We start from the raw sequence: 10008 nt of genomic DNA on the forward strand, positions 1-10008 counted from the left end.
GGTATGGCTCTGCTGCCCAGGCTGGAGTGCAACGGTACCATCGCAGCTCACTGCAGCCTCAACCTCCTAGGTACAAACGATCCTCCTGCATTGGACTCTCAAAGCCTTGGGATTACAGGTGTGAGCCACCGTGCCCCATCTCTGAGCATATCTTTCTGGGGCACACAATTCAACTTGTAATAGGTGCAGTTACCGGCCACATGATTCATAGCATATAGGGTGTGCTTTACCTGAGGCTGAGACGGGGCTCATCTCCCCTGGGAATCATTCTTGTAAGGTGCCAGTGATCTGCAAATGCAGATGAAGCCTGAGGCTGGGGCACAGGCCACCTGCCAGCTGGCAAGTGCAGGATGGGCAGAGTCCTTGTCCAGACCTGGGCAGAGAGCGCTCAGGGCAGGCAGCGTCCAGGCTGCCGTGGGTTGCTCCTTGAAGCCCTGATCCCCAGGGTCACCTGCAGGTCATTCCTTGAAGCAAAGAGGTGACTGACCTGGGGAGTTGGGAACCTGCCCTTTGTGTCCCCAATGACCACCCTTCCTGCCACCCCCACCCGGCCGGGATCCACCACCCTTCCTGGCCGGTGGTGCCAGCCCCTAACAAAACACCCTTTCAGGCAAGGACCTGCAGGTTTGCTCCCCTTGCCCTGGGGACAGAGTCTGACATCCTTGGGAACTGACCGTTCCCTGCCACCTCCCCAGCTCTAGGAACTACTTCATCCTGTGCACTCGGCAGGGTGCCCGGCCCTAGGTGGGTGTGTGGTCGGTCAGGGGCTCCCGTGGCTGCAGTTGTGGGCTCCCCTGCACTGCGGGGCTTCGAATGTGCTGCTACTGTTGGGAAGGAGTTGCTCCTCTCAAAGAACTCCTGCTCATCACACAAGGCCTCTCTCACATGCCCCTTCCTCCAGGCAGCCTTCCTGCTGCCCCCTTCCTGAGAGGTGGCACCTTTTGTACACACCTGTCACAGAAACCACTGATCTCAGAGTGATGACAGAGGCTTGTTTCCCAGGCACTGGGGCTCCGAGGGGCCATCCCCAGCACCAGAAGGGTTCCACACATGTTAATGGAAAAAATCCACAAAAAGCAGGAATGGGAAAGTAAGTTACTGACATTCCACCCCTCCCCAATTCCCATGTTGCAGATAAGACCCTGAGGCCCCAGAGGGCCCAGTGGGTGCGGCACAGTATGGAACTGGCCCCCACAGAGCTAGCCTGTGCACAGGCTCCCCGTCTCCCTATGGGAAGGAGGAGGCACCAGGCCTGCTCCAGCTCCCTCTCCTGGATGGGGACACTGAGGCCCATTACACAGGTGGGGTACTGGCAGGACAGCTCTGCCCTCCAGGGTCCAGTGGGAGCTGCTGCTGCTCCCACAAGCCACGCAGAGCCTGGAGCCAGACTGGGAGAAGCTGTCCTGGTGGGAGCCTGTGCTCTGGGACACAGAGTGCATGGTGCACATGGCCAAAGCATGGCCTGGAGGCGTGGAGGGTCAGGAAGCAGTGAAGGAGCAGGGCCTTGGCCTCGTGGGGATGCACCCACACAGAAACTACAGATGGAGGCCAGGAGGCTCAGCCTTCCTCCTGGCTCTGCCTCTAGCCAGCTGGGGTTCACTATTGTCCCCTCCATCCACTGGGTAGGGACCCCTAGATTTCAGGTCCCCAAATGTACATGTCTCATCAACAGATGCAGCAGACTCCGTAGGGAAACTTTGGAAATACAGATTCCTGAGCCCTGCCCCCACAGAGGCTGGCTATGTAGGTCCCTGGGCCCTGCATTTAAAGTTCCCCCCAGGCATTGCTGGAGGGCAGGAGGGTGGGAGTCCCCGGACCAGATGGACCCTGACAGCCTGACAGCTTTTACTTATCAAACCCATGCGGGCCCCACCTCCTGGGATGCTGGCTCTGCAAACTCACCTCTGCGGAGCCCGTTCCTAGGACTGGTTGCCAGCAGTGTGGTGAGGGCAGTCTGAAGGGCTCCCGGTGGTGGCCATAGAGCGTGCACACGCCTCCTTCTCCCACCGATACCTGTTATGGGTGGGATTGTGCATCCCACATTCATATGTCAATGTCCTGACCCCAGTACCTCAGAATGTGACCTCATTATTTGGAACTAGGGTCACTGCAGATGAACCTAGTTAAGATGAGGCCACACTGGAGTAGGGTGGGTGGACGGCCTTGTAAAAGGCTGCAGCGAGGGGCTGAGGCAGATGCTCCCTCCTGGCCCTCCACGGAGCCCACCTGCCTACACCTGGATCTTGGACTCATGGCCTCCAGACCTTGTAGAGACATTTCTTTTCTTTTTCTCTCCCTTCCTTCCTTTCTTCCCTCCCTCCCTCCTTCCTTCCTTCCTTTCTTTCCTTCTTTCTTCTTTTTTTGTTTTGTTTTGAGACAGAATTTTGCTCTGTCACCCAGGCTGGAGTGCAGTGACGCCATCTCAGCTCACTGCAACCTCCACCTCCCGAGTTCAAGGGATTCTCCGGCCTTAGCCTCTTGAGTAGCTGGGATTACAGGCGCCTGCCACTACGCCCGGCTTATTTTTGTAGTTTTAGTAGAGACTGGGGTTTCACCATGTTGGCCAGGCTGGTGTCTTACTCCTGACCTCAGATGATCCGCCTGCCTCAGCCTCCCGAAGTGCTGGGATTCTAGGCATGAGCCACCGCGCAGGGCTGGAGAGACGTTTCTGTTGAAGCCGCCTGGTTTGCGGTGCTTGGCTCCAGCAGCCTCAGGCCACACACAATATCCCAGGGCGGCACCCTCAATGCCAGGCCCTGCTGGGAAGTCAAGGGCCGAGGTGAACATGCCCTCTGCACGGTAGGGGATTCAGAGTGCCGCCCTGCACCTGGGCTGGGGGAGGAGCACAGAGCACACCGGCAGACCAGGGAGGGGCCCTTCCAGGAATGCGCTTTGTAGACAGCTGGGTAGGGCTGGGGCGGACTAAGGGGCCTGCGGGGTCTGGCGGAACCATCCAGGTGAGGGCGTGGTGGCGGGAGAGCCAAGAACAGCAGCTAGGTGTACTGCTTACCTGAGAAGGAGGGGTGGCCGCGAAGGGGGTTGGAGGCGTTGGGATGGGGGACTAGTCAGACGCAGGTGGCCGCTGCCATTTGGCATTGCCCGGTCTGGAGGACAGGGAGAAAACCTGGCTGGAGACACAGCTGGTCACTGACTGCCTGAGTCCCTGGGGCCGCGGTGTGGGCGACCTTCCTGCGGGACCCGCAAGCCCAGAGCAGGTGCAGGTTGTGAGTACAGCTGAGGCAGCCGAAGGACCAAGGGGAGGGCCTTAGAAGGACGGTGGGCTGGGGGCGCGGGGTGGAGACAGGGCTGTGCCTTCCTCCCAGCAGGTGGGTTCCCGACGAGTGGGCGTGCGTGCAGGGCCCCCGGCCAGAGAACCGGCCCCAGCCTCGGCGGGCGCGGGCAGCAGATGGCGCTGCCGGGCTGCGCTCCGCCTAGGGTTCGGGGAGCGCCGGGTGGGGGTGGCGGGCGAGCCCAAGTCGAAGCCCGAGGCGGGAGAAGAGCTCATACTACGTCCCCCGGGCCGGACAGGCGGACTCCGGAGGGGCGCTCGCCCCGCCCATGCGGGACAGGTGTTTGCCCACCTAGGCCCCGGACCGGGACCCGGAGCCGCGCTGCCCACGTGCTCGGAGCGGAGCAGCTGCTCCCCGCGCCCGCCCTCCACGCCAGCAGTGCCTGGGGACCCGGACCCGCGAGGGGCGCGCAGGACGCGGGAGCCGAGGAGCAGCGGCGCTTTGAGGATGGAGAGCGCCGCGGAGGGCGGTCTGGGAGTGGGCGCGGCCCCGCCGGGCGTGAGGTCATCGCGAGCAGCTGGTGCACCCCCCGCGCCTGCCTCCCGGTCCTCGGAGCCCCCGGCTGCGCCCCGCGGCGCGCGCAGGTTGGGCAGGTTCTGGGCTCTGGGCGGCGGGGCGTGGAGGAGCCCTGGGGCGGGATTGTGACTGGGCGCTTCCTGCGGGGTTGGCGGCCCGGACGCCGGTGCCACCCGAGCTACCCAGCGATGCTCTGGGCCCCCTACGTCGGGGCTGACCTCACCGCCCATCCTGGCGGACCCCGCCCGCTCTAATGGGACCGCGCCCACCCTACACTGGCCTGCAGCCGCCGTCCTCCCGGCTGCGGGTTCCTTGCCCTCAGGGAGGGCGGGGCCGCCACCAGCTGCCCGGAGAGGTGGGGGGACCCAAACCTCCCCTCGCCCACACCAACCCCGTCCCACTGCCCTCAATCCTGCCCCTCCTGGAGTTTCTTGTTACGGTCCCCACAGGCGAAGGGCCCCATCGGCCGCGCCTTGCCAGCCCTAATGCCCTCCGAGAGGCGGAGGCCCCACAGTGGGAACCCGGACTGAAGTCACTCCCTGGCGCTGCTAGGGGCTCAGGGTGGAGGGCTCAGGGGTGTCCGGGAAGGGCCTTCGCCCTTCAGCCTCAAAGCCCCCCCAGTCCTCTGGTTTTCTGTTCCTCTTTTGGGCCCCCAGCTTGTGAGCGCCCGCTGGGTAGGTGGGCAAGAGGTGACCGAGCAGAACCAGGTACCGGGACCGTCCGGTTTGGGTCTGGCTTCCACACTGGCTGCAGTGCGCCCTGCCCCAGGCCGGCAAAGTCTCTGAGCCCCATTCCTGCCGCTGGCCGGAGGATTGGGTTGGGCGAGGAAGATATGGAAACTGCCCCACAAGCCCCCCTCCCGCCCCCAGGACGCCGCCCCCACCGGCTAGGCTCTGGGCAGGCCTAGTGTCCACTGATCTCGCCAATCGGGCCTGTGTTCCAGGGCTGTCGGGGGTCTCCTGGGCCAGGGGCTTGACGGAGGGAGTGGGGTGGGGAGGGTGGAGAGGCACCGGAATCTCTTTCTGCTTGGGAGGGGGGGCGGGCGGATATCAGGAGGGGCCACTGCCCCGCAGATGACCCAGAGCCGAAGACCGGGGGCTGTGGCCAGCGCAGGCTCCACGCGCCCCGACCCTCGCGGCAGGGAGGCCCCGCCCACTGTTGGGCAGGTTCTTGACTTCACCCTGCTTCCCCAAACGTTTCCGGGTGCAAACGCCCCTCTGGGCTGGGGTGGGATGAGGGAGGGGAGCCCTAGAATGGAGTTTTGTTTTCCTCCTCTGGCGTCAGGTGCTCAAGCCCAAGCTCCTCCCTCCACCCGCCTCTGGCCCTTCCCTGGCTTCTATTTCCAGCTCTCCTTGGCTATTTATAGCTGCGACCGGCCGGCAATTGCGTCAGTCAGGGGCAGGCTTCGGCCGGCGATGCCAACGGTGCCACCAGTCCCCCTACATTCCCCTACCCTTCCTGGGTAGTCACCTGCCCTGCGCTGTCCTGGTCGGAGGCCTCAGGTGTGTGGGGGGCGGGAGTGCGTTCTGCAGGTGCGCTCAGCCGTGAGGGCGCATGTGCTGGGGCAGAGTGGGAGGGCACTGGACTTGGTTGGGGGGCAGCAGAATTCCTGGCGGGGAAGGGGTAAGCGGCGTCTTCCCCTTTCCTTCCCAGAGCTTCCTCCTGGGAGCTGCCTGGGGACAGGCCACTGTTCCTTGGTTTCATGGGTGGTGTCTGCAAAGACTGGGAGAGATGCCCCTGGACCTAGCACCCGTCCCCCTCCCCCCGCCCACCTTCCAGAATGAAGGCCCTTCGCTGAGTTCCTCTCCTCTCACCCCACTACTGAGGCCTCCCTCTCCCCAGCATTCTCACTCAACTCCAGTTCAGCTCCCATACCCCTTCCCTCCCTGAGGCCACCCCCAACCCAGCCCCTCTGGAGGGGGACATTGAAGGGTTCTGAAGCAAGACAAGTCTACCTGCTCAGTTTGGAAGGACTGAAGGGCATCCACCCAGGCACTTGCCTAGTGTTTGGCAAAGGCCTGCCCTGGCATCACCCTGCTTGGGGGTGGGAGGCACACGCATGTTCCCCTTGCCCCACCAGGATCCCCTCTGAGCTCTGGTCCCCACAGTCAGGGGCCACTCGCTTCACAAACAAGCCATCATCACGCCTTCAGGGCCTAGTGTCTTCCACAGAGGCTCCTACCCCAGGAGACCCATTCCCAGGGGCAGGAGTGGGGCCTGGGACTGTGGGCTGCCTTACAGGTCTAGACCCTCACCCCTGGGCCAGAAGGCTGTGCTTTCTCTGGAGAGACTGTGCCGCAGAGCCCCAGCTGCCTGCAGGGATAATTGAGTTTCCCCACGTGCTCCCACCATGGACACAAGGCATTTGTTGTGAAGCTCTGCTGAGAATCAGCCCCTCCTCTCCCACCCTCTGTCCAGGGCCTGCCCTGCCCTGTGCCCTGCGCCCTTCCGGGGAGGTTGGGGCACCCTCTGCTGGTGTCCATTGTATAGGCCCCTCAAAGACTCCATGGCTTCCCCTTAACAGCAAGTCCTCCCTTCATCTTGCCCACAAAGAACCACTCTTCTTAGACACTCCCCCAACCCACCTGCCATTCAGAGCCCCATCGAGATGCACCCTCTTCCCGTCGGGCCTTGCCTTGGCCAGAGGCCTTCAGCTTCTGCCTGGCTCCCCGCAGGGCGCTCCTACCTCTGCCTTTTCTCCCATGCTATGGACCTTTGCAATGTCCTCCTGCCCCACCTGCCCCCAGCCCCTCCAAACACAACCTGGCCTTCAGAGGCCAAAACTCTCCTCCTGAAAGGCTTCCTGAGAACTGGCCCTCTGCCCTTTCTCCTGCTCAGTCTCTTCAGTTCTGAGCCCCGGAAGGGCCTTGGTAAGTCCATCCACAGGAGTACAGTGGCAGCTGGCAGGGGTGCCACCGAGACCAGCCTCCAGCTCACTTCCAGGGACTGCTCGGCAGGCAGAGGAATGGTGCCTGAGAGACCAGGAACCAAGCCCAGCCCCAACTTGGCCCCTGACCCTCTAAGGGACATTGACCAAGCCTGTTCCTCTCCCTGGGCCTTGGAGAGGGTCTCTCCTGTGATGTCCCACTCCAAGACAGTTAGTATGTGGCTTATTCATTGGACATTCACTGGGTGCCTTCTGTATGCAAAGACCAGGTACCCATCTGCAGTCCAATGGAGAATGGAGGTAAGCACAAGCTGGCTTTAATGTAAGACTAACAGAAGTGCAACTAACGCAATGTAACATTATTACCCACCCACCTTCGCTCCCTCCCTCCCTCTCATTTACCCATTCTTCCACCTCCTATCCACCCCATCACTTAGCCACCCGTCCATCCATCTGTCCACCTTCCTTTCCTTCTACTCCCTAGCCACCCATCTACTTGCCTATTTATGAATACCCATTTATGTATTCATCCATCCATCCATCCTATTCATTCCTCCACCCATTCATCCATCTACCCACCCACCCCACTCATCCCTCTACCCATTCATCCATCTGCCCATCCATCCATCCACCCACCCACCCCACTCATCCCTCTACCCATTCATCCATTTGCTCATCCATCCATCCATCCATCCACCCACCCACCCACCCCACTCATCCCTCTACCCATTCATCCATCTGCCCATCCATCCATCCATCCACCCACCCACCCCACTCATCCCTCTACCCATTCATCCATCTGCCCATCCATCCATCCACCTGCCCACCCCACTCATCCCTCTACCCATTCATCCATTTGCCCATCCATCCATCCATCCATCCACCCCACTCATCCCTCTCCACCCATTCATCCATCTGCCCCTCTATCCATCCATCCATCCACCCATCCCATTTATCCCTCCACCTATTGATCCATCCACCCACCCACCCCACTCATCCCTCCACCCATTCATCCATCTGCCCACGTATCCATCCATCCACCCACCCACCCCACTCATCCCTCTACCCATTCATCCATCTGCCCATCTACCCATTCATCCATCTGCCCATCCATCCATCCATCCACCCACCCACCCCACTCATCCCTCTACCCATTCATCCATCTGCCCATCCATCCATCCATCTGCCCATGCATCCATCCATCCACCCACCCACCCCACTCATCCCTCTACCCATTCATCCATCTGCCCATCCATCCATCCATCCACCCACCCATCCACCCCACTCATCCCACTACCCATTCATCATCTGCCCATCCATCCATCCAACCACCCACCCATCCACCCCACTCATCCCACTACCCATTCATCATCTGCCCATCCATCCATCCAACCACCCACCCCACTCATCCCTCTACCCATTCATCCATTTGCTCATCCATCCATCCATCCACCCGACTCAACCCTCCACCCATTCATCCATCTGCCCACCTATCCATCCATCCACCCACCCACCCCACTCATCCCTCTACCCATTCATCCATCCATCCATCCACCCACCCCACTCATCCCTCTACCCATTCATCCATCCATCCATCCACCCACCCACCCCACTCATCCCTCTACCCATTCATCCATCTGCCCATCCATCCATCCACCCACCCATCCACCCCACTCATCCCTCTACCCATTCATCATCTGCCCATCCATCCATCCAACCACCCACCCCACTCATCCCTCTACCCATTCATCCATTTGCTCATCCATCCATCCATCCATCCACCCCACTCATCCCTCCACCCATTCATCCATCTTCCCACCTATCCATCCATCCACCCACCCACCCCACTCATCCCTCTACCCATTCATCCATCTGCCCATCCATCCATCCATCCACCCACCCATCCATCCCACTCATCCCTCTACCCATTCATCCATCTGCCCATCCATCCATCCATCCACCCACCCATCCACCCCACTCATCCCTCTACCCATTCATCCATCTGCCCATCCATCCATCCATCCATCCACCCACCCCATTCATCCCTCTACCCATTCATCCATCTGCCCATCCATCCATCCGTCCACCCACCTGCCCACCCCACTCATCCCTCTACCCATTCATCCATCTGCCCATCCATCCATCCATCCACCCACCCACCCCACTCATCCCTCTACCCATTCATCCATCTGCCCATCCATCCATCCACCCGCCCACCCCACTCATCCCTCTACCCATTCATCCATTTGCCCATCCATCCATCCATCCATCCACCCCACTCATCCCTCTCCACCCATTCATCCATCTGCCCCTCTATCCATCCATCCATCCACCCATCCCATTTATCCCTCCACCTATTGATCCATCCACCCACCCACCCCACTCATCCCTCTACCCATTCATCCATCTGCCCACCCATCCACCCATTCATTGATCCATCCATCCATCCATCTACCCACCCACCCACCCCATGCATCCCTCTACCCATTCATCCATCTGCCCTTCTACCCACCCATCCATGCACCCATCCATCCATCCACCATTCATCCATCTGCCCATCCATAAATTCACCTATCCATCCATCCATGTCTCCCTCCCTCATCCACCCATCTACCCACCCATCCAAGACCCATCCAGCAACTAAAGCTCTTGTCCTGGGGGGAGACACAGCTGTAGGCAGGGCATCAAGCCTTTAGGGGACTCTACGTAGCAGGTGGAGGCCAGTCCACCAGTGTTCAACTCTTGCTTCACCGCCTACTTTGGGCAGCTCTTGGACCTCTAGGAGCCTGATTGAGTTGGTAAATGAGACCCCCTCCTTCCATCTGGAGTCTTACACTGCCCCCAGGGTCCTGAGACCTATGTGCCCCAGATGGGCATCCTAGGAGAGGCCGTCACCCACCTGCTGGAGCTGCAGGTGCTCCTGCGCACAGGGGGTAAGGGAGCACCTCGGTGCTGCTTGAGTCAGCCATCAGCTCTTTCCAGGCCTCAGTTTTATTGACTGCTAGGGGCTGCCCGAATTATAAATAGATGTTCTTGAGCCAAAAATAGCCTTGCGGGAGCATCAGAGTATGTTTCTAGCTTTCCTCCTTTTTGAGGACTCTTAAAGATGCAGGATTCAAGGACCCTACCTCCTCCTGCAGCCCCCGAGGAGGGACTGGCCCCCTCCTCTTCCCCTCTCTTGCTTCCTCTTCCTCCTGTCTCATGAGCACTCACACACACGGTCTGGACAGCATCACTGGTTGGGAGGGGTCCCTGGGATAGGTATACTAAACCTGGAAGAAGCTGCATGAACCAGGTCTGTGTGGTAAGGACAGA

Source organism: Pan paniscus, chromosome 9 (assembly GCF_029289425.2).
Source record: "Pan paniscus chromosome 9, NHGRI_mPanPan1-v2.0_pri, whole genome shotgun sequence".
NCBI lineage: Eukaryota > Metazoa > Chordata > Mammalia > Primates > Hominidae > Pan > Pan paniscus.